The sequence below is a fragment of the Grammomys surdaster genome, unplaced genomic scaffold, assembly GCF_004785775.1.
Source record: "Grammomys surdaster isolate TR1022 unplaced genomic scaffold, NIH_TR_1.0 61, whole genome shotgun sequence".
Classification (NCBI taxonomy): domain Eukaryota; kingdom Metazoa; phylum Chordata; class Mammalia; order Rodentia; family Muridae; genus Grammomys; species Grammomys surdaster.
In genome coordinates, this window is record NW_021604563.1 from 6,771,837 (window position 1) to 6,798,654 (window position 26,818).

General features: G+C 36.7%; 1 pseudogene across 1 annotated transcript; it reads right to left on the reverse strand.

Moving 5' to 3' along the window:
• Positions 1 to 23,668: 23,668 nt before the first annotated feature.
• Positions 23,669 to 25,739, reverse strand: LOC114622760 (annotated as a pseudogene). The gene has a single exon (XR_003711672.1). The product of XR_003711672.1 is annotated as a vigilin pseudogene (transcript).
• Positions 25,740 to 26,818: the final 1,079 nt, after the last annotated feature.

Genomic DNA, 26,818 nt, shown 5'->3' on the forward strand with positions numbered 1-26,818 from the left:
TCTGCAGAGAAAACTTTGTTAAGGAGAGAGATCCGTTTGCCTGCGCGGGAACGCTGACACTCGCCTCCTGGGACAGGCTAAAGGGAAATCTGATTAAGGAACAGCAGAATGGAAAGTTGAGCCCAGGCACACGCTCATTGTGGAAATTACAGGATCAAAAGTATAGTTCAGCTATTGTGGTGAGTCAGGAGATACTGAAAGAGATTCAAGATAAAATTTTATCAGTAACTGAATCTGGGAGAGTGCTCACAAGCTCAGTTAGGAGCTTGGGTAGACTGTCTACAGAAATTCCCCAGACGCCAGATCTGAGGGAGGGGAGTAGGGACCGGAAAGGTTCCTGGGAGAGTCCGTATATGAAGGGAAAGCCTCTATATCCAGTAGAGGAATTGCAAAATCTGAAATTATATGAATATGAATCGGGGAGGTCTGGTTCTTCCAAGCGGGAACCAGAGAAAGATGGAAAAATAGTCCGTTATGAGGCAGAAAGAGATGAAGAAGTAGTCCTCTTTGAGGCAGAAGGATTCCATTCACGTGGGCGGCTGCAGCCGCAGAGTAGAGAACAAAGAGAGGCGGGGATTAGAAAGCGCGCACTTACAGCTCCCCCGCCCCCCTGGAATTCTCAGGCAGCACTCCCTGCTGCAATTTTGAGAGCACCGCTGCCTTATGCAGACAAGCGCAGTGCAACTACCTTCCTTTCAGAGGAAGATAAAAAGAAAGATGTTTCAAGCCTTTCCAGTGTTTAAAGCTGCGAAAAGAAGTTGCGTTTACACATCGGTAGAATATATTTCTATTAAAGAACTTGCTGAGTTAGTTCAAAAGCATGGGTTTGATGCTAATTTTACAGCCATGAAGTTTGAGAGATTTGCTGCTATGGCAATAGCTCCAAATGTTTGGCAAAATACAATAAAAGCTACTCTCCCCAATAAGAATTAATAGATACTGGGGCTGATGTAACAATTATTAGAAGACAAGAGTGCCTTTAACTTGGCGTTTGTCTGATCCCTCATTCAACTAAAAGGAGTTGCTTATTCAGTTAAACCAAAAACAAAGTTCAAATTTAAGATTTATGAAATTAATGAGACATTACAACCTGTCTTGCCTACGTCAGTTACCATTCTAGTAAATACATAAAATTATTATAGATTTAAAAGATTGTTTTTATTGTTCCTTTACATCCTGGTAAAGGTGATGAGTTTAAATCCAATGAATTTATTAGTGATTCTTGAGAGCCCATGAAACAATGTCATTAAAAGGCTGCTTCAAAGAATGATTAATAGTCTTATATAAGAATTTGTTATTGCTTTAATACAGAAATTAAACATTTAAATCTCTCAGTGTATTTTACTCATTTTGTTAACTGATATCTCTAAAAAGAGTTTTTCTGTACGCCCTTGCTCTAATACAATGAGTTTTGAAATTTTGGAGTACTTGTTGCTCCAGAAAAATTCAAAGACAGTATCTTTATAATATTTGAAAATTCAGTTACATCTTAAACAGATTGTCACACAGAAAATTCCAATAAGAATGGATAATGGGGGCTAGAGAGATGGCTCAGTCGTTAAAGGCTAGGCTCACAACTACAAATATTTAGAGTTCAATTCCCAGCAACCCATGGTGGCTCACAATCATTCGTAGTGAGATTTAGCGCCCTCTTCTGGCTTACAGGCGTACATACAAAAATTGGTTTACTTTTAATGATTCTTAAAAATCAAGTTAACAGATATTAATTGGCTAAAACCTCATCTTAAACTTACCATAAGAGGATTTGAGCCTCTGTTTGATGTTTTCAAGGGAGATACAAATCCTAATTCCCCTCGACAGTTAACTGATGAGGGATAGATAGCTTTGTAAAAGTATAGAATAAGCTGTTAGTCATTAAAAGATAAATTATATAGACCATGATACATTGTTGGCTGTTTACATTATTATTACTCATGTGCTCACAACAGAACTTGGCCAAAGAAACCATTAATGTAGATTCATCTATCTACAAGTAAAGTTTGAACATCTTATTTTGAAACTATTACAGTGTTAATACAAGATTGTAAGATAGAACCCTAAAAATATTTTAGATGAAATGCTAATTCTTTATTCCAAATAAAAATTAAGTTGGTTATTGGAAAATAATGATATTTGACCTATTACTTGGCAAAGTTTTTAGACAAAATTGATAATCATTATCCATAAGACAAGTTGTTAACAGTTGTTCTCTATACATGCTTTTGTTTTTCCTATAAATTCACATGCAGCCCATAGAAAAAATATTTACTATATTTACAGATGCCTCATCAATTTATTAGAGAGTATATGTAATTATGTCACATGTTCATTTTCTTGAATTTTCCCCTGCTTCAACACAAATAAATTATGTGCTGTAGACACTGTTTGAAATGCTGAAAATTCAAGCTTTCAATTGGTACACTCATAGCCAGTATATGGCTCATGGTTTGTAACTACTTAAAATTGTTGCCCTTTTAGATATTACTAATTCTCAAATTTTACAGTTAATTATAAAAATACAGCTTAATTTAAGAAACATGTACTGTTTCTTTATAAGACATTTAAGCGTTCATTAGATTGCCTAGAACCCAGGACAATGCCAGAACAGATTTGTATACTAGTCAAATTATAGACCATATAGAAACAATTGGCCATACAATCTTATTCTTTATATCATCAAAATAATAATAGCTTGAGACTATAATTTAATATTTCTAGAAAGTGTACAAGAAAAATAACAAAACTTCTTCTCAGTGTCCTCAATTTTCATAATGGTGTTAAGCCTTAAAGACTTACACATGATTAATCATGACAAATGGATGTTACTCATGTCCCATCTTTTGGGAGACTTCAATATTTACATGTTTCCATTGACACCTGTTCTGGAATCATTTTTGCCTCCCCGTTATCGGGAGAAAAGGCAGCACATGTTATCCAGCATTGCCTTGAGGCCTAGAATGCCTGGGGAAAACCTAAAATTCTCAACTTATACTTCTCAGAAGTTTGGACAATTCTGTCGCCAAATGGAGGTGACTCACCTGACAGGTCTACCATACAATCCTCAAGGACAAGACATTATAGAACGGGATCATCGTACTCTTAAATCTTATTTTTTAAAACAAAAAGGGGGAGTCGAGGAGGCTCTACCCTCAGTGCCACGAGTCACTGTTTCTATAGCACTCTTTGCTTTCAATTTTTTAATTTTGGACAGTCAGGGCCATTCGGCTGCTGACCATCATTGCTTAGAGCCTGATAGGCCAAAGGAGATGGTCAAGTGAAAGGACATCTTGACCGGACAATGAAAGGCCCGGATCCTATTTTAATAGGATCCAGGGGAGCGGTCTGTGTTTTCCCACAGGAGGAAGACAATCCATTCTGGCTACCAGAGTGACTGACGCGAAGGCTCGTGACAACTGAAGATGACACTGCGAAGAATTCATCTGCAGATGTTTCCAGTCCTAATTTGGATCCTCCAGAATTGGATTCCTAGTATATGGGGAGAACAACGATGGGCTATATTATCTGCTTTTCCTAAACCTATACCTGTTAGACATGATGCCATGGTGTTTCCAAGATTTCTTACAACTAATAGAACCATGGGGGTACCTTATCTTCCCTATGATAAAACGCAGGCCCCCCTGGGAGAAAATCGTTCCTTGCCTGAACGGGGTTCTCTCTGTTTTCAGATTACTGAGACAGGAAACTGTATAACTCTCTCGAAGAGAACCTTGGGGTGGTTTTATGAAAAGAGAAGCTGGGTTAAACTAACAACTAAAATGAATGATAATGAAAAAAGACAATAGTTATGTCAAAGAGTTCTCACAGTCCTTTTTGCAACCAGCCATTTGGATAGATGGAACATTTTTATCACCCAAACTTATTGATGGAGAACATCCTCATCAACCTAAGGTCTCTTCTTTTGGTAGTCTAGAAGATGAGGGAGCTGTTCTGCCTTGGTCTGATTGTCAATCCAGAGTAACACGATGGGCAGATACCAATGAAACTTTTTCCTTTTCACTTTTTCAATATGTTGGGAGATCCTGGAGCTGGCGCAGTAATGAGAAACGGTCCTTTTCTACAGAGCGCTAGTATGAATCCTTTTCACAAATGGCTACTCTGTGGAGTTAATGGCAGTTGTACCGACCTCAACCTGCTAGCCTTTCTCCAGGGTGGAGCGACAGGAAGAACATCCTTTACAGGAGTTATTAATGGAACTATGGTGAAACAGAGTTCAGATCCGATCCCTCAGTTGACAAATCCTATTCAGTTAATTACTGGAGTTAACAGGATCATTGTAAATCAAACAGTATTTTCACCTACACCAGTGTGTGTTTTTCCACCCTTCTTGTTTATTCTTTCAAACTCCTCATTTGAAAAATGCACTAATGATTCATGCATGATGACTCAGTGTTGGGCTGTTGGACAAGCTAAATGTGCCATGGTTGCCAGAGTGCCACGATGGGTTCCTGTTCCTGTTGAAACACCCTCTACTCTATCATTATTCAGACAAAAGAGAGACTTTGGCATAACTGCAGCCATAATAACAGCGATATCAGTCACTGCCATTGCAGCTACAGCTGCTGGGATTGCTATGACAACCAAAGTCCAAACAGCAGCAGCCTTAAATCGGCTGTCCGCTACAGTGACAGAGGCAGCCAACTTCCATACTTCTGCTAATGCTGAATTGAAAGGCGGATTGATGATTGTTAATCAGCGCCTAGATTTGGTAGAAGAAAGGATAGATATCCTCTTTCAATTGGCACAATTGGGATGTGAAAGAAGTCTGGGAGCAATCTGTATTACTAGTTTTCAATATGAAAATTTTACTCGAGCAGCTAATTTGTCCAGACAATTGTCTCATTACCTAACAGGAGAATGGTCAGAAGGATTTGATGAACTTCTCGAAAAGTTGCGAGCAGCGGTGGCAGCCATCAACTCAACGCGTGTGGACATTTCGCTGACTGAAGGACTCTCCACCTGGATCTCTTCAGCTTTCTCTTTCTTTGAAGAGTGGGTGGGAGTAGGCCTGTTTGGTACAACCCTGTGTTGTGGATTAGTGTTCATACTCTGGTTGGTTTGCAAGCTCAGAGCTCAACAGAAATGTGACAAAGTCGTGATTACCCAAGCACTTGCAGCCTTAGAACAAGGTTCATCTCCCGAAAACTGGCTGTCTATGCTAAAGAAATAGCCAACAAATAGATCCTCAGCTACAGCACCCCAAGGGCTCAGCCCATTGCACTGGGTCAGTGAGGAGTTTTAGTCTGACTGGTCCTTGTCTGTGTAGCTCTGGTACCTGAATATTGAGGCAAATAGCCCTTGCACCCCTAGGAGGTGACTCCATTGCACAGGGATGGGTGTTTGGATCTCTCTCGGTTTCCCCTAGCCTTTGCACCCAGAGGACTCATTTCCATTGCACCTGGTAAGGTAGGAGAGACTGTATCAAACTATTAGTCCTTGATCGCTTATTCCCCCATAATGGAATTTGCTTGATCGGGCTTGAGTTTGAGTTTTGATTGGTACCGTGCCAGACAGACCAAGGACAGCTCTATCTTTTGTCTCCAGGCCAGCTGCCATTGATCCCAATGACGGGAATAGGTTGATGCCATATGCCAGAGGTACACCATGTGGTGTGAGTTTACCCCATGACGGGCATTACGAGTGGCCACAACCTGGGGCGCACATTCAATGAATGCCAGGTGTGGGTGCGCAACCCTCGTAGCCTAAGACAGGGAGCTCACCATTCCTTGATGCTGGCTATGGGAGAACATCAACTAGCCTAAGACATGAGAAATGGCCAGTGCCTGTGATTCTCATTTAAAACAAAAAGGGGGAGATGTAGAGAGCCGTGGAAAGCAGAGACATCTCTGGCAATCCGATGCTCTCACAAGTTCTGTAATTTACTGTTTTTGTGTAAGGGGAAAGCGCGCGAAGTCACAAGCCCATCCCGGGGCATATAGGATTTTATGGGCAATTAACCAACCAGATATGTACACATCACTCTAGGGGGTATTTAACCAGGACCTTCCCAGGGCTCGGGGCCTTTTCCGCCAGCTGGTTCCCACCAGCCGGCTTTTTCCCAGCGGGTCTTTCCTCTATAACATCGTAATAAAGATCTGCTGAAGAACTTTGGTGTCTGTGTTATCTCACGGGCGAGAACACGCCACCGACACCTATTCAATATTATACTTGAATTTCAACCATGAGCAATGAGACTATTTAAGGAGATCAAGTAGATATAAATTAGAAAAGCTCAAAAGTATACTTATTTGCAGATGTTATGATAATCTACATACATGACCCCAAAAATTTACCAGGGAAATCCTACAACTGAGAAGGAACTTAAGCAAAGTGTCTGTCTAGATAATTAAATAAATATGATAAAACTATTGTCTTCCACATAACAATCAAAATAAAATTCATATTTAGGGCATATATGTTTTTCAGTTGTTCTAATAATTTGATGATTGTTCATCAATTTAGTTATTTATTATTGCAGTAAACATGATTCCTTCGTGTGAGTTAATTAGTTATACCACTGTCTAATAAAACAGTTATTTTTTACTTCAGTAGGAACTTAAAAAAGCACTTCTTGGGCCAAAGAGAGAGTTCAGCTGGTAAAGGACCTAACTTGAAAGTGTGAGTACAGGAGTTTGATTTTTTTTTTGCACCCACATAAATACTAGGTAGGTATGGTAGTCTCCTGAAATAACGCTAGTACAGGAGACAGAGACAGGATCAAAGGACCAATTGACTAGTGAGACAAGTTCTCAAGAGAGCCTGTCCTAATTTTCAAGATGGAGAGTGATCTAGCAAAGAACTGAACATAAACTTCTGCTTTGTTATGCACACATGTACACATGTACCTACATACACATGTGATCACACATGTATACACACACATTTGCATGTAAAAATTAAAACTATATCTATTGTATACATAAAATTCTTATAATTATAAACTATCTGTCTTTTAAATACTCGCTGTCATTTAATTTCCATAAGCATGCCTAAAAAACAAAAGTCTTTGTCACTTTATAAATAATATCTCTGTTTTGCCTGCAGACAGGATACTACCATAAATGTCCTCTTAGAGGCTCTCCCCAGAAACTGAGTGAAATAGGTATCTACAGCCAAACATTAGAGAGAGATCAGGGAGTCTTATGAAATAGTTGGGGGGGATTGAAGGCCATGAAAGGGACAGGAATTCCACAGGAGGACCAACAGAGTCAACAAACCTGGATTGGTCGTTCTCGGAGACTAAGTCACAATCAAAATGCATACACTGGCTAGACCAAGGCCCCTGGCACATATGTAGCAGACATTCACCTTAGTCTTCATGTGGGTCCTCCAACAACTGAAACATGATCTGTCCCTAAAATTGTAGCTTGATTGTGGAATTTATTCCCTAACAGAGATGCCATGCCTGGCCACAGTGGTAGATGATAATCCTATAATCCTGAAGAGACTTGATGTGTCATGGTAGGGATATCCAGGAGGGTCCCAACTTCTCAGAGAAAAGGGAGAGATGGTTGAGGAAGGGACTCTGTGACTGGAGACAATGAGGAGGCAATGTTTGGGATGCAAATAAATAAATTAAATTAAAATGTAAAAAGAAAATCTCAAAATCATATGAAATGAAGTTTGTATCTCAAAAGTATTCAAGGTTTTATCTTATAATGCAGAGGGCCTCAGATAATCAGGATCGGGAATTGTAGATGTTTGTGAGCCAGAGTGTGAGTGTTGGGAAAAGAAATCCAATGAGTGGACTTTCTTTTTTGGTTGTTGTTGTTGTTGTTTTGTTTTGTTTTCCACGCACCCAGTACCTGACAATCCAATCAAGAACATCTGCATTTTGTGTTTCAGAAGCTCAAGACTGTCCCAATGTCATTTTTCCTGCTGCATGGAGATCTGGATGTAGAACTCTCAGCTACTTTTTCAGTACCATATCTGACTGCATGCCACCATGTTTTCCCTCATGTAAATAATGGACTAAACCTCTGAATCTGTATGCCACTCCCGATTAAATATTTTCCTGTATAAGAGTGGCTGTGATCATGGTGTCTCTTCACAGCAACAGAAACTCTACATAGAAGCTGGTACAAGGGACAGAATCTGATGGGCATGACCACGTTTCTTGGCATAATGTGGAATTTGAGACTTTGGATTAGGAACCCAGTTGAATGGTTTACATGGGGCTTAATTGAGGATACTATTTAGGAACAAGTGAGATAAAGATACCTAGAGTAATGTAGATTATTACAACCCGATTCAAAAACTTTTAGAGGAGAAAATATTAATAAGTGATTTATATAATGTTCTTATAATATTTTGGTGAAGAGTGTGGCTGCTTTTGCCCTTGTTCAAAATATATGCCCAAGCTAAATTGAAGAGTTTTATGTTAATAGCACTGGCAGAGAAATTTTCACATTAATCTAGTATTGACCATGTTGCATAGCTATTAGTAACCACTCATAAAAATCTATTCAGAAAATGAGGAGACTGAGAAAGGAAAAGTATAAAATATATAAATTTGAGAAAATTTAGCAAACCAGGAAAAAGTTTAAAGGAAAAAATTATCCTAAATAGGGTAAAGGGAGTGATGATGTCAGGGCAAGAGCTCACTCAACTAGCTAAGCATCCAACTTATGAAATAGATTTAAAATACAGTTAGGTTTGCCAGTACTCCAATTTGAAACTATCCTGATCTCCAGAGAAAGTTTCAAGACAGCCAAGCTTAGGGAGTGCAGGTAACCATCCAAAAGAAAAATCTAATGGATTATATTGGAACAAGAAGGGGGCATGTTTCAGCCCCAGCAAGCAGCAAAACTTGGCAGCTTTGGCCACATGTTTCTGGTTTTATAGTCATATCTCACCAAAGCAAAGGAAATTGCTGAGGCTAGGCATATATGAGGGTTCCTCCAACCTGGAAGCCTGGAGAGGTGGTTGTGTAAAGCTGTGAAAGTTATGCCTGTATTGCCTTGGAACCCACAAGATGTTAGAGGTACCAAAGACATGATATACCTGCCAAAGAGATCTACTAACAGTAGACAGAATCAGCCCAAAAGAAAGAAGTGTATTTGAATCCAAAGAACTGGAAAGAGCTGGGGATCTGATGAGTGCTTTGATATCAGACATGGAGATTCAGAATTTGGAGCTTGTCCAGATGAATTTTGGTCTTGCTTTATCCAATATTTCCTCACAAAGTTCCCTTCACCCCTTTTAGAATGGATATATATATATATATATATATATATATATATATATATATATATACAGTGTCATTGTATGTTGGAAGTATGTGAGCTGCTTTTTGATTTAATAGTACAGGGGGCTACAGTCATAAGATTGTCTTGAGTTTCAGAAGAGACTTTGAACTTTTAACTTTTAAAAATTAATGAGACTGCTATAGACTATGGGGACTTTTGATGATGGAATACATACATTTTGCATTATAATATGGCTACAAGACTATGGTGTCAGAGAGTGGAATGTGGTGACATGATTTAAAATGCCCATCCCAGCAAGTGGCAATATTGGATGTGTGGCCTTGTTGGTGTAGGTTTGTCCTTGATGGAGGAAGTTTGTTAGTGAAAGGTGGACTTTGGAGCTTCAGAAGCACATCAAGACTGGACCTGTGTCACCATTTCTGCTGCTTGTGTATATCACAACTACTTCTCTAGCACCATGACAGCCTGTGTGCTGTCATGTTTCCTACCAGTAGAATGATGAACTAAAACTCTGAACCTTTATGTCAGCCCCAATCAAATGTTTTCCTTATAAGATTTGTTTAGAGGATCTAGCAGGGGTGCACAGCTGCTTGTATACCCCTGACTAAAGACTCATCCCCCTCTTTGGGTAAGGTTGTCCTCTTCCACTAAGTGTGTAGCTTCAAGAGAAATGTTGGATGGTGCCAGAGGAAGAGGATACCCACCTAACCAGCCAGATCATCTGAATCAAACCTCCTAATTAATGGGATGATAAATAGCCACTTGGAGTTTATTTATGCTCCAGTGAGTATATTGGCAACACAATAGGACTTTTGGGGTTTTGTCATTGATTATGATATTTTTGTTTGTATTTTCTACTTTTTTGAGGGGGTTGGCAGCTCACAAGCATGTGAGTAGAACCTGGAGGACTGGGAAGTAAGTATGATTGGGGTACATTATGTGAAATTGCCAAATAATAAAAAATATTATGTGAGAAATAAAGAATGCTGTGGTCATGGTTAACTCTTCACAGCAATAGGAAGCAAAATTAAGACATGTTCCTATTTCCAATTCACTATGATGTTATTTTTTCGTGATTCTTTTCAGTCATCCATTAGACTTTGGAAATGTATTTTATAAGTAGTGCTATTACATACAGAAAAATATGGAGGCAGGATTTATTGTATATAGGTCAATCCGGGAGATAGGTTTAACTAATCTCCATGACAAAGAGGGAAGCTTTTGTCATTTCCCTGAGCCTAGCCCAGAAAAGTGTTTGCCATTTCCTAGAAATCTGAGTTTTTTTTGGGGGGGAGTAGCTATACAAGATTGAGACAGTAAAGGCAAATTTTTATTTTTCTATTGTCTTGTACCGTTGCAGTTTTATTTGTCTTTGGAATTTTTTCAAAGGTTAGAGCTTAATAAATGAAATTGTGTTCATCTATATGGTTTTTAAAATTGTTGTTGCCAATATATTCATTCAGTAACAGATATAACTTAATATTCCAGTTCATTCCATGCCAGATTTATTTGTAACATGTGAAATGGCCACCATAAGCTATGTATTAGCTAACCTACTTGGCAGCAATCTATTATCAGATGGAAATGGTGTATAGATGATCAGTCAGACCCAAGCAGGTCCTGAGTACATAAGTAAATTACTTAAAGGAGTTTCCCAAATGACAGTGGTTTTGACTCCTAATTTGGTGCCTTCTTAAGCCTATCATGCCCCTTATTCTAGTGGAGATTTCCCTGCAATGGGTTGATTGAGGAACAAAAATCTCTACCCAATAAGGCATCATCAAGAAGTGGACAGCTTCTGCATTTCTGGAACCCTTTTTGGAACAATCTTGAAAGAATCTGGTGAAGGGAAATATTGACAGTGGGCAGAATATCAAGCAGTACATATGGATGTACATCCCTGTCTGAAAGTGTATCTGTTTAATGATTAAATAGGCTGTAGATAATTTACTTGTCAGTGTCTTGTAAAAGGTATGACTGGAAAACTGGTAAGAAAAACCTTTGGGGAAGAATTATTAGGTAGAACTCTATGAATGTGAAAATTATGTGAAGATATGTTTTGTCCAATGTAAATGCTCATCAACACGAGACATCTTGAGAGGAGTTCAGTAACCAAGTAGATAGGATGATCCATTCTGCGGAGAGTTAGGCTGTTTCCAATGGACACCCCTATCATTTTGTGGTGACAGACAAGGATGTTATGCATGAGTTAACAACATGTACTTCCAGTCAACAAGGGTGACCCAGCTCCAGTTTCTCCTGTCTTCCGAAGAAATCACTTCTGAACTCCTGAAATGGCACTATTCCCTAGGAAGTACAGCCAAAATCCTGGTGTCAAATTAACCATGGTGGAAAGTGTCCTTCTTAAAAATGGCAAAATTTATTTGTACTGGAATACATGCTGGTTTTAGATTAGAATTTCTTGCAAAACTGCTATCCGTGGAATTATAGATTGCCTCATCAACCATGATGGTTTACATAGCACTATTCTTGAGTATGCAATTGACTTCAGAGCCAGAAAAGTTGCCCAAAGTGATGAAATCCACTGTTCTACCACTGTTAATTACCATCTTCAATCAGCTGCCTTAACAGAACAATGGAATGATAGAAGAGTGTAATGGCCTTTGAAGATACAGTTAAAGTACAAGTTAGGTTGCAATAGGGTGGAGGGTTGGGCTAAGTTTCTGCAGAGGGCAGTACCATGCTAGGATTCAATGTCTAATGTGTGGTATGGTTTCTCTTTTGGCTAAGGTTTATGTGTTCAGGAATCAATGGGTGGAAATGGGAATGGTTCCACTCACTATTACTCCTGCTGACCTACCAGGAAACATTTTGATTTCTCTTCCTGCAATCTTAAGTTCTACTAGCTTAATAGTTCTAGATGGAGGAGGTCTCCTGTCAGCAAACACAACATACATTCTATAGAAATAGATACTCAAGACTTCCTGCTGGCCACTTTAGTCTTCTTATGCCAATCAAAATATATTGTGTTTGGAGTGCAGAATATCCTTTAGGGCATCTCTTGGTGTCAACATGTCCCATATTTAAAGTCAACTGGAAATAATTGAAACAACCCAATTCCGATAGTATCACAAAGGCTCCAGGCCTTTAAGGAATGAGGATATGGCTCAATCCTCCAGAAAACAAGCAAACAAACAAATATACAAAAACTGATACCTGCTGAGGTGCTTACCGAGAGTGTAGCAAACACTCAGAATGGGAAGTAGAGTAGGTAGTTTTACATAGCGGTTAAGACCATGTGATCGGCTTCAGAAGTAAGGGTTGTACTTGAAGTGAGTGTTTCCATGCAATTTTGTAGAGAACATTTTTATTCATATATATGTATATACTAGGCAGAGATTTATGTGTATTTTTACCTCCGTTTCATTTCCATGTAATGTACAATAGATTGGGATAGTGTCAACAGTTAAATGCATGCTTATGGTGAAGTAAAATGAGACTAAAACCAATTATTAGATACTGATTTATTGGTTTACATATTGATTTTCTTAAAGCACTCCTTTTCTTGCCTATTTGCCAAACATGACTTCACTTGCTACATGGAATAGAATGAACTTTAATAATAACTAAAAAAATAGGTTGTCTTATCTAACTGCTGATAGACACATATGCTTCTGTACATTTTCACTTGTTGGCTCACTTAACTTTAAAAATACTTAACAGAAAATGAAGGTACCAAATAGTTTTGATACTTAGGCTTTTTAGGATCTACCCCACCTGTTAAATCTCCTCCTCTCCACTGTCATTGCTATTAGAGTGCTTATTCCAGAATGATTCCAACAACAATGTTTTAAGATGGACAGTTACATAATATTTGGAAGAATTATGACAAGGCTTTTGTTTTCATTTAGAGATTAGGCACATTTTAAGAATATGGGTTTATGTATCAAGTTGACAAAGAAAAACTTATGATGATTAATATCATTGACAGTTTGAATATATCTAATGTTCAGAAAAAACCCAACCAATCAACCAAACAAACAAAAACCAATAAGCTTGGCCTGCTTCTACAAACCCTGAATCTTGACCACATATGCTGATAGCAGTCCATCAAAAAATAACACAGAAAAGGAAGCTTTTGCTTTTTATCTGCTTGCTTTCATTCTTGTTAGCATGATGATTATTTCTGTTGCATAAGCATTTCTTCACTGGACTATTTCTTCAGGATTATGATGTAGACTGAAGACCAACTAAGATATCCAGCCTAATATACTGAACAACTGCTAAAATTTTGCTCTTTCCTTTGAGAGACAGTCATTATTGAACTAGCTGGATAACAGCATGAAACTACTTTAAGATATGTCCCATTAATATATACTCATTCAGTAAATTGTATTCATTTCCTTTAAAGAATCTAGCTAACATAGTTTTGTTTGAAGTGATTGCTGCAAAATACTTTGAAATGAAACGTAGAACAGATCCTTATTTAGCATAGCAAATCAATATTGTTTTAATGTAATATCTACTTGTCTAAACACAAAGTAACTCTTCTTGATGATGTTGATTACCTATGGAGAACTCTTTTACTTCTTTCAGACTTAAGTGAAATGAGTTAATACATGTTGAAACTGAAAAATAATATATATTCTTGTATTTCTATTACGTAGAAAGAAGAACTAAGAAGAGCAAGAGTATAATCAAGAATTGCACTACATTAGACTGCCTCAACAATAAAAAATAAGCAAACAAAAAAGCCTAATACCTTAATTTAATATCATCACTTCTAAAATTATTGTTCATCTCACTTTTATAAGAATACCAATGGATATAAGCTAATGTAAACAGGCAGCTTTTGTGGAAATTTACAAGCCTGAGTAGTCATAGACCTTGTAAATAGGTAGCCTTGGCAGACAATACCAACTTTGATAAGGACAAGTGAGTCATAGGCAGAGTCATAGTGACTTGTCCCCTGAACCTTCACCCAGCCGATACCCGGTTCTGAAGATATCTGTATTCCCCCTGAACTTCCACACTCCAGTGTCATTCCCTTCCCCACATCCTGCCTTTCTGTGTTTATAACCCCTGTGTGAATGAATTACGATTTGAGAAAAGATAAATTAAAAAAAAAGTAAAAGACTACCTATGCTGGGAAAAAAATACCACCCTGGTTGTTTACTTTTATACATGTTTAGAAGCATGTCTATTCTGGTAGTCAGAGATAAGTGAATGTGACAGAATGTTTTCTTTGTATAAGTTTTTTACAAGAAATTCCATAGGGGAAAAAAACCAAAATAAAACAAAATCGAGAAGTAGAAAATTCTGAGTGGTCCTAGAGACTATTTATGATATTTTAGAAAGGCAATTTCAGGTATAAAGATGTCTGGGACACTATTGGAAAAACAATCCCCTCTTTATGATCCAGTCATCACCTTTGTTAGGAAAATTCTTTCGTCATTCTTTCATAGTGAATTATCTTAGTTTAGCTATCTCTAGAAGAATAATATAAGCTTAGTGGCACAGAGCGTGTGTAGCTTTAAGCAGGTATAAAGGAGAACACACCTGAGTTTATGGTGAGCAACAGCTTTCAGACGTACAAGTTGAGTTGTTCGGAATTCTGGCATTCATGCATTATAATATTAACCAGTCAAAGGATTAAAGATACTACTGGGAAAATAACATGACATGGACAATTAGCTCAAAAGAAATAAGGTAAGTATGGGAAGGTAGGAAATTGAATATCAGACATCAGGTATTTTTAGCAGTTGTACCACCAATAGCTCCAAAAAAGAAAGATAAAAGAAAATAAACAGAAAACTGAAAACATTTTGTCATCCTTGAAGTTTACCGGATCCAAGAGGTCAAAGAAATGAAGGTTAAAGCATAGTCTCTTTTGCAGGTTGATGTTTCCCACTCTAAAATGGATTTTAAATGGTGTATCGAGACTATAAAATGAACCAATAAAAATATGAAATTCTCAAGCCATTATCAGAGTATAGAATTCCCTTTAACAAGATTTAATGTTCTACATTACGTGTGATCCTCTGGAATTCACTGGTACACTATTTTTAATGTGCTAGTACTATAACACCATAGTACAATGATTACAATTTGTGTTTCCTACCATGCTGTAAGCCATGATAGGTGGGAAGAATGCTTTCTGATCCTTAGAAAAGTATATAAGAAGTAATTCACATAAGATAAGAAGTAAGAAAAATACCACAATTTGATTATGGTTTTATGAAGTCAACCATGTATTACATAAAAATAAAGATGTAACTACCTTGTGCCAGTTGCTGAGGTTCATAATAAAATTTAAATGTGCTGTACTGATACACCATAACAGATAGCAAGCCTGTGGTTTATATGGAAGACATAAATGGAGTATGTCTTTAAAACAATGGATTTGTGTGCTATGAAAGCAGTTATAAGAACAAGTGTACAGTACAAACAAGGAACAAGTGTGTACATATTGCACACATTTAAGTGGAAGCATGTGATATTTTACTGTGACAAATTTTGGGAGTAAATAGTATATATGTGCCTTTTAGTCTGAGCCAATACTCTGAGCAGACCATGGGCACTACCTTGGTACCCAGTCACACAACATCCAGAAGAACCTCAACTCCCAGAAACTCTAACACACCCAGGGATAATAGGATCTAAAGAGCTTGGTCACACCTGGATTTGAGAATCTCAGAGGCAGCTTGACTCCCAGGAGCTCTGAAACACCCCAGATCTCAGGATTACTAGATTCCAGAATCATAAGGTCACAGAGACAGCTAGATGCAAAGGAGTTCTGAAACAACCAGGATCACAGGAGGGCAGTATCCAATCAGAAACATCAAGGGCAGTTAGCACTAGAGATAGCCTGATGGCAAGAGGCAAGCATAAGAACATAAGCAACAGAAAGCAAACTTACTTGTAATCATTAGAACCCAGTGGTCCTATCATAGCAAGGCCTGGATACACAATCACAAGAGAAAAGCAAGATACAGATCGAAAATCACATCTCATGATAACAATAGAAGACTTAAAGAAGGACATAAATACTCCTTAAAATAATTACAGGAGAGCATAGGTAAATAGGAAGAAACCCTTAAAAAGAAAACACAAAAATCCCTTAAAGAATTATAGGAAAACACTACCAAACAGGAGAAGGAATTGAACAAGACCATCCAGGATTTAAAAATAAAATAAAAACAATGAGGAAAACACAAAGGGAGATAATCCTGGAGATAGAAAACCTAGGAAAGAGATCAGGAGACATGGATTTATGCATCACCAACAGAATACAAGAGATAGAATAGAGAATCACAGGTGCAGAAGGTACCATAGAAAATAAATTGACACACTTTCAAAGAATAGGGAAAAAGCAGAAAGCTCCTAACCCAACATACCCAGGAAATCCAGGGCACAAAGAGAAGATAAAAGCAAAGGGTAATAGGTATAAAAGAGAGTGAAAATTCCCATCTTAAAGGGCCAGTAAATATCTCCAACAAAATTAAACACGAAAACGTCCCTAACTTAAAGATGGAGATGCCCATGAACATACAAGAAGCTTACAGCACTCCAAATAGAATTGAAAAGAAAATAAATTTCTACTATCAAATAATATTCAAAACACCAAATGCACAAAAAATGGAAGAATATTAAAAGCACTAAGGAAAAAAGGCCGAGTGACATACAAAGACAGATCTATCATAATTACACCAGACTTCTGATCAGAGACCATAAAAGCCACATGATCCTGGGCAAATGTTATACAGACCCTACAAGAGCACAAATACTTGCCCAGGCTACTATACCCAGCAAAATTCTCGATTATCATAAATAGAGAAAACAAGATATTCCAGGACAATACCAAATTTACAGAATATCTTTCCACAAATCTATCACTACAAAGGATAGTTGAAGAAAAACTCCTACACAAGGAGGGAAACTACACACTAGATAAAGCAAGAAAGTAATCTTCTTTTAAAAAACCAAAAGGAAGATAGGCACACAAGCATAATTCCACCTCTAACAACAAAAATAACTGGAAGTAACAATCATTTTTCCTTAATATCTCTTAACATCATTGTACACAGTTCTCCAGTAAAATGACACAGACTAACAGGCTGGATGTGTAATCAGAAGCCAGCATGTTGCTTCATACAGTAAACACACAAAGACAAAGTCAGATACTACCACAGAGTAAAAGATTGGAATAAAATTTCCAAGCAAATGGTCCCAAGAAACTAACTGGAGTAGCCATTCTAATGTTCAATAAAATTGATTTTCAATCAAAAGTTATTGAAAAAGATAAGGAAGGAAATTTCATAATTGTCAAAGTAAAAGTCTCCCAAGATAAACTTTCAATTCAGAACATCTGCACACCAAATGCAAGGGCACCCATATACATAAAAGATACTTTACTGAAGCTCAAAGCACACATTGCAATTCACACAATAATAATGGGAGACTTCAAAACCACTCTCATCACAGGACAGATCATGGAAAGAGAAATTAAACAGAAACACAGTGATACTAACAGAAGTTATGAACCAAATGGATTTAAAAGATATCTATAGAACATTTCATCCTAAAACAAAATAATATGCCTTCTTCTCAGCATCTCATGGTACCTTCTCTAAAATTGACCATATAATTGGTCACCAACAAAGCCACAACAGATAAAAAAAAATTGAAATAATCCCATTCATCCTAACATATCATCAGAAACTAAGGCTGGTCTTCAATAACAACATAAATAACAGAAATCTCACATACACATGGAAGCTGCACAATGCTCTACTGAATGATAACTTGATAAAGGAAGAAATAAAGAAAGAAACTAAATACATTAGAGTTTAGTGAAAATGAAGGCTCATATTATCTAACTTACATGACACAATGAAATCAGTGCTAAGAGGAAATCTCACTGCTCTAGGTGCCTCCAAATGAAACTGGACAGAGTACACACTAGCAGTTTTACAGCACACCTGAAAGCTCTATAATAAAAGAAGCAAATACACCCAGGAAAGTATATGGCATGAAATAATCAAACACAGGGCTGAAATCAACTAAGTAGAAAATAAATGAACTATACAAAGAATCAACAAAACCAAAAGCTGGTTCTTTCATAAAATCAACAAAATAGATAAACCCCTTGCCAGACTAACCACAGAGCACAGAGACAATATCCAAATTAATAAAATCAGAACAGAAAAGGGAGACATAACAAAAAATGAAGAAATTTTTAAAAATTTAGTTCCTCCTACAAAAAAGCCTATACACAAAAGCTTTGAAAAATCTGGATGAAATGGACAGTTTTCTAGACAGATAACAGTTACCAAAGTTAAATCAGAATCAGATAAATCATCTAAACTGATCCATGACCCCTAAAGAAATAGAAACAATCACTAAACATCTTTTAATCAAAAAAGAAGCAAAAAATAAAGAAAAGAAAAAAAGAAAAAGAAAATGAAAGAGAAAAAAAGAATAGCCCAGGACCAGTTGAGTTTAGTGAAGAATTCTATCAGACCTTCAAAGAAGATCTAATAGCACTACTCTTAAAACTGTTCTGCAAAATAGAAACAAAAGGAACACTAATTAATTTGTTCTATGAAGCAACAATTGTGCTTATATCTAAACCACACAAGGACCCAACAAAGAAAGAGAACTTCAGACTAATTTCCCTTATTAATATTGATTCAAAAATACCAATAAAATTCTCACAAATCGAATCCTAGAACACATCCGAACGATCATTCAACATGATCAAGTAGGCTTCACCTCAGGGATGCAAGGTTGGTTCAATATATGGAAATCCATCAACATAAAAGATTACATTAAAAAATTTAAAATGAAAAGAAAAACATGAACATTAATGAGATGCTGAAAAAGCATTTGTCAAAATTCAACATCCCTTCATGTTAAAAGTCACAGAAATATCTCAAATTTAACCCCCATTCTTAAACATAGTAAAAGCAATTTATAGCAAACAAGTAGCCAACATCAAACTAAATGGAGAGAAAACTGAAGCAATCCCATTAAAATCAGAAACTAGACGAGGTTGCCTATCTCTTCAATATAGTACTTGAAGATCTAGCTAGAGAAATTAGACAACAAAAGGAAGTCAAGGGGATACAAATTGGAAAGGAAGATCTCAAAATATCACTATTTGCAAATGATATGATAGTATAATTAACAGATCACAAAATTTCCACCAGAGAACCTCTAAAACTGATAAATAATTTCAGCAAAGTAGCTTGATATAAAATTAACTCAAACAAATCAGTATCCTTTGTATATTCAAAGGTTAAACTGGTTGAGAAAGACATTTGGGAAACAACACCCATCACAATAGTCACAAATAAGAGAAAGATCTGTATGACAAGAACTTCAAGTCTCTGGAGAACAAAATAGAAGATGATCTCAGAAGACAGAAAGGTCTCTCATACTCATGAATTGGCAGAATTAATATAGCAAAAACTGAAATATTGCCAAAAGCAATCTATGGATTTAAAGTAATCACCATCCAAATTCCAAATGAATTCTTCATAGAGTTAGAATGATCAAATCTCAAATTTATTTTGATTAACAAAAAACCCAGAATAACAAAAACTATTATCAAGAGTAGAAGAACTTCCGCGGCAATCACCATTCATGACCTCAAGCTGTATTACAGAGCAATTATGAATAAAAAGTGTGTGGTATTGGTACAGTGACAAGTAGGTAGATCAATGGAATGATCTGTAAAGCAAACAACACTGTCAATATGACAAAAGAGCAACCACCAGATTGGGAAAAGACCTTTATCAATCCTACATTTGATAGAGTGTTCATATCCAATATATACAAAGAATTCAAGAAGTTAGACTCCAGAATATCAAATAAACCCATTAAAAATGGGGTACAAAGCTAAACAAAGAATTCTCACCTGAGGAATATTACATGGTGCAGAAGCAAATAAAGAAATGTTCGCCATCCTTAGTCATCAGGGAAGTGCAAATAAAAACAACCTTCAGATTCTACCTCACACCAGACAAAATGGATAAAATAAAAAATCTCAGGTCATAGCAGATGCTGGACAGGATGTGGAGAAAGAGGAACACTCCTCCACTGTTGGTGGGATTAGCTGGTACAACTATTCTGAAAATCAGTCTGGTGGTTCCTCAGAAAATTGGACATAGTATTTCCTGGGGATCCAGCTATACCACTCCTGGACATATACCCAAAATTTTCGCCAACACATAAAACAATGCAACATGATCCACGATGTTTGTAACAGCCTTATATATAATAGCAAGAAGCTTGAAAGAAACCAGATGCCCTTCAACAGAAAAATGGATACAGATAATGCAGTGCATTTACTCAATGGAGTTATCTCAGTTATTAAAAACAATGAATTCATGGAGAAGAGGGCATGTTTGTGTTTTCTATGCATGATACTGAAGGAGCATTGTGGCTGCCAGAGCATTTGCTGAGACATGCTGATGCCAGGAAAAAGAATGATGCTGACATGTGAGCTTGCTGTGTGCCCTGACAATGGGTACAGGGAAGCTGATTGGACATATATTTCAGATCAACCATTGCTTATCTACACCACTGATGGGACAAGCTGCCATGCCTCAAGTTTTTAGATATTGTAGAACAGAGAATCAAAAAGAGAAATTATAATGACTCTTGTATTTTTCTTAAGTGTGACCAGTTATTCTGACTCAATCATGTACTGGTCTAGAAACCAATCCAATATTGGAAGTAACAGTCTTCACTTAGAAGTCTGGTTCTAGACATTTTCAGAGACATATTTGGAAGTTAGCTGCAGTTCTTTATGATGTTATATTAGCAAGAGATAACGTTGGGGCATGATCTGGATTTCAAACAGGGGTTAATACATGTATTAAGGCTCTTTCAATTTTCAAGTTAAAATTAATTTTGTTTCTTCTACAGTATTTAATGAAACTTGCATTGATGGTACATTTTCTAATTGTGTTAGTGTGTTGAAACATGGCCTGTCAGTTATGGAGGTCTATCAACCAGCTTTTGTTTTATTCCCTTGAGTATCACAGAACCTTGGTGTTCTGAAAAGAGGCTTGCAAATACTGGAAGAAGTGAGTCAGTCTTTAAGCAGAAGCAAGATGGCAGTGGGCTTGATTATTGCTGGTATAACAGCTTTAATTACATTAATACCTAACACAATTGTTTCTACAATTGCTTTGACACAAGAAGTTAAGACAGCTACTTTTGTTAATCATGTAACAAAAAATGTTACTAATATGTTGAATATACAAGGGGATTTAGGTAGGCATTTGAGAGAACGGATTGATCCTCTTTATTCTATTCAAATTTTGGAAGGGTGTTCAGAGTTTAAGAGTAAGGAGCCATCTCGAGTGTCATACCAAATATAGTTGGAGTCATTTTATTTCTAATATTTACTATGATGGTCATTGTAATTAGGAGAATGTTTAAAGACACTTGCAGTGTATTTGGCATAATTCTAACAACTCTCTGGATGCTTTAACTTTGCATTGTGAGCTTATGACTTTAAAGAATGCTGCTCTGCTGAACATTGATTCAGCAGATACTGCTGATAAAATTACCCATTGCCTGAGGTCAGTATTTCTATTTTCGTTAAGCTTCAAGAATGGCATATATATCTTGAACATGTTAGCCCTTTTTGTTCTGGGAATAATTTTATTCCTGCCCATCATGTTAAAGCATGTCTTTAACAACATCAACATGTTGGCAGCCAAAGTACATGGCTTTAACCTGAAAATGGACCCCCAGAGAGAGTTATTAAATTAACAGGCTGGGATGAGTAAGATTTTACACAAGGCCTTAAAAACCTAAGACAGAAGTGCATTCCTTTTGAAAATGGATATTCCATGATGAGCATGGAAGGAATTCTTGGCAGAATGACCTAGACAGTCTCAGTTTTATTTATGAAATAAAAAATGGGGAGAGACAGAGAGCTTTTGAGTTTGATTGTCAAAAATCTGACATTGGCCTAGGAAAGGAAATGGGCTACTTACTTGGCAGAAAAATGGCATTGGCCAAGGTCAAGAAAGTAGGCTTCATGCAGGAATCTGACATTAGGCTAGAACAAAGAAGGAAGTTACTTCAGGCAGGAATCTAAACATCAGGCTAGAAATCAGAAGTAAGCTTCAGACGTGAAAATGATTTTGGATAGGGCAGGGAAGTTGGCCCAGATATTTTGGTCATCCTGATGAGCCCTTAGAAACAGTGATGATGGGAGTATTCAAGGAATTTTGTTTATTGCCTTGCTTGTTCTTTGACCATTTGTGTTTATTTTCTTGCTTGTTCCTTGACTATTTGCATCTATTGTATTACTAGTTCCTCAAGCTAGAACTGACCTTAATACCTGAATGCAATTAAAATTGTATAAAAGCAAAAAGGAGAAAGGGGGATGGGATAAGGGAGGTTTAGGGAAGGGAAATGAGGAAACCGGATGGCATAAAAATGTAAATGAATAAAATTTGCAATAAAAATAAAAGAAAAAAACGATATATTTATGAAATTCTTCGGCAAATGGATGGAACTTGAAAATATTATCCTGGGTGAGATAACCTAGTCACAGAAGTACACACATGCTATACACTCACTGATAAGTGGATATTTTCTCAAATGTTGTAATACCCAAAATACAATTCACAGACCACATGAAGCTCAAGAAGAAGGAAGACCAAAGTGTTGGTGCTTCTATACGTCTTAGAAAGGGGGACAAAATTACTCATGGTACCAAACATTCAGAAAAAATATGGAGCAGAGTCTGAAGGAAAGGCCATCCGAAGACTGTTTATCTGGGGATTTATCCCATATACAGTTACCATATCCAAACAGTGTTGTGGATGCCAAGAAGTGCATTACTCACAGGAAAGTAATACATCTGTCTCCTGAGAGGCTCTGCCCAAGCCTGACAAATACAGAGGCAGATGCTTGCACCCAACAATTGGCCTGAGCTCAGGGTCCCCAATGGAGTAGTTAGAGAAAGAACTGAAGAAAGCAGGAGTTTGCAACCCCATAGAAAGAACAATAATATCAACCAACCAGATCCCACAGAGTTCCCAGGGACTAAACCACTAACCATAAACCAAGGAGTACACATGTAGGGGGACCCAGGGCTCCAGATGCATATGTAGCAGAGGATGGCCTTGTCAGGCATCAGTAGGAGGAGTGGTCCTTGGTCTTTTGAAGGCTTGATGCCCCAGTGTAGGGGAATTCATGGGCAGGGAAGCTGGAGTTAGTGTGTGTGAGAAAACCCTCATAGAAACACGGGCAGGTGAACAGGATAGGGAGATTCAAGAAGGAACCGGGGAAGGGGATAACATTTAAAATACAAATAAAGAACATATTCAAAACAGAAAATTTTTGAAAAGGTGAGAAAAATGTGTATATATAAATGTATCAAAAATATACCTACAATTTCTTTGCTACACTAGTCAATAAATACTTTTCACAGTTCTTTCATGTATCAGATTGGAACAATTTTTATTTATTTTTAAATCATTATTTTCATTATGGTCTCCAAGGATGAGTCTTAGGAGGTGTTTGTTGTTTCAATTTGGGGAAATCTTCAGAATCATCATTTTGGGAATTTGGCGTGGGTTTTGCATTATGAGAGGCATCTTTTTTTCCAGCACTCTTAGGTGATTCCATGGTTATCTTGTATAGGCAGGTGTTCTTAAGACTCTCTAGTTGAGGGTCATAGTTTGTGATAGGTGAAAGATAATACTTCTCAAGATCAAGGATATGGTCAATTGCTTCCTGAACATTGTCAAGGAGTCCAATCACAGTGATATTAGTGTTCCAGGATCCTTTTGGTGGTAACCAGATGTCTACTTGGAATTGTTCATTAATTTTATTGACTAATTTTCCACCAACTCCAAAAATATTGTCACGTACCTGGTGGTTTATTGGGATTTCCTTAGAAACTGTTTTTTCTATCTTATGTAACATTCTCATTATTGCATCTTTAGCAGATAAAGTATTCCTTTTATAGCCAGTAATTGTGATTTGGTTTTGTATCTCACGGTTTGCTTTCTTTGGAAATTGTATACTAACATCATGGTCTTTGCAAATCTGAGCAATAAATAATCCCTTATGACCCGTAATCATGGAGTGGTATTTTGCATCTAGAGTAAACATTAGCTTAAAGTTTCTTAATGCTCGCTCTTCTATTTCTGTTTGTAAATCATTAATTTGCTTCTCTAATTTAATCTTGGCTTGCTTAACCTTTGCAGAAAGACCCATTATGTATATAATATCAAAATTGTCTCCATGTTGTGACATCTGTGTATGAACATCAAATTCACTCATTATCTTCTTTATCCCACTTCCGTTGTGACCAATGATGTAAGGGTGTAGGTGAGAGGGCACCTGGACTTCAGCAGTGAAAGGGATTAGATACTCAAGAGCTTTCATGGCTACTTTGCAGTTTTCCAGTGGACCTGAAATAAGTATGGTTTTATTTTTGCTTTGGTTACTAAAAGCAAGTTCTTTAGTGCTTTTTCCCCACTTTTCTTTCTCAGTTTCCTGAGCCACTGGATGCACATACATAGTTGACTTTACTTTGTCTGGAAATGCAAGTTGAACTTTGAAATCTCTAGCAATTTGCTGAACTTTGGAAAACAGTGGTCCCATGAAAAATGTATAGAACTTTTCAGGAATAACATACTGTGTTGTCACATGGGATCCCAAAGGCTCAAAAATCTGTTGGATGTGTTTCTTTGCTGCTTCAACACAAGCCTTTTCTCCTTTCATTGTAACTCTAATGCTCTGTTTTCCTTCATAGGTGAAGTTAATAATCATACCAGCATAGACTTCAGTCATTTCTCGTATAAGCTGGTCCCTTCTCATAACAAAATAATGGTGAAACTTGCGATTTATCAGTATGCTGTCCTCCACTACATACTCTAAGTCTTTCAACAAAAGGTCTAATACCTTTTGTACTTCTTTAACAGCTTCCTCTTTCCCTATGATCGTTACCAAATCTTGATTCTTATTTTTAAGAGTAGGGAAAACAGCACGTGCCCCAAGTTTTACACATGTTTCGGGAAGATTGCCACCATTCTTATTCTTGAGAAACTGATGATATTTTGACTTGACAGGGACAGCTATAGAATAATTCTTCGCTTTCTCTTCTTCCAGTAGTTGAAGAAACTTTTTCTTTACCTTTTCAATATTTTCTGAAGGGCCCCTAATAACAACTTTTTGAAGATTTGATTTTCTTTTTGAAAAATAAATACTGAATCTTCCACATTCTTCCATCATTGTGTCAATCAAATGCTTCTTTGGACTGATAAGTGATCTATATAAACTAGAAGGAATAGAAAATTCAACTTCTATAGTTTTGATTGCAGCTTTTTGCATTGTAAGAAACCAACTTCGAGCTAACTCACAATTTTCTGGTTTTCTGGTACCTTTATCTTTCTCCAAATCCAAATTTGATAGAAAGTTATCATTCATGTTTGAATTTAAGTGCGTAGCATGAGGCTCCATCTGTGAACACCTGTTTGGGTGTACAATGCAAGTTTTGTTCGATGTCATTGCTGAATTTCAAATAATTATAATCCAGAGGTATTGCAGAAAAAATTTTAGTAGCCAATCGTGAAACCTCCTGTAGTTGCCTTTTTGCATAGTATTCTAAGAAAAAAATAAACACTTTAAATATATAATTGTTCCTAAAATAATCTATAGATTTGAGATAACAAAATTATATTGTTATACTGTACCAATTAAGCAACAAATACATTTTTTATCTACTGATCTATTCTTATTTGAAAAAGGTGCTCTCAAAATGCGAAGACTGTGAGGAAGCAGATAGCTTTTTACCAAAAAGTACATCATCTTTTAAATATTCTTTGATAGACATAAAATGACATTTATTTTTCAAAATACTGAATTTTCATTCATTTTGTAGTTTCAGATATTTATTGGAAATCACATGTGAAAAATCTGTAATTACCTAGTTGCTTTTTAATTGCAAAATAGAAAGCAGAGCTTATAGGATCAAATGTGCATTCATAGCATCTGTCTTTCTCCAAATAGACTTTGTGTTGGGGAAGTCAGACAACAGTAGTAATCAATGTCAATGAACGGGTAATTTTAATAATAACAATGAGATGGTTAATTACCTACTTCTAAGTAATTTCAAGAGCTAATTGGTTGCAAATCAATTTCCTAATTGTACCAAAATATAATCCTCATCAATAAATTCATCCATAGGTGAAAATCAGATTACATCTTCAGTGTGTCAGTGTCAGTCTAGTCCTTCAAATACCAAGCAGTACTTTTTATCTGAAATGAAAATGGACGCTGTATTTACCAGGATCTGCATTTTTAACAGTTTAATTGAGGAATAACTTAGAAAATTCACACATTTCATATCTGCAGTCCATAGATAATAATAAATTCAAAATTCTGGACAGATATTATAACTCAAGATTATAATATTTCCATATCTAACAAATGTGACCATCATTCACAGGTAACCTCCATTTCTTCCATCACATCTAGACAACATAATTTTAATTTTTATCTTTATGGTTGTCTTACCTAAGAATTCATAAAAATAGTATGTCATATAGTCTGTTGAATTTTAAGTCATTACTTTCTTATCATTTTGA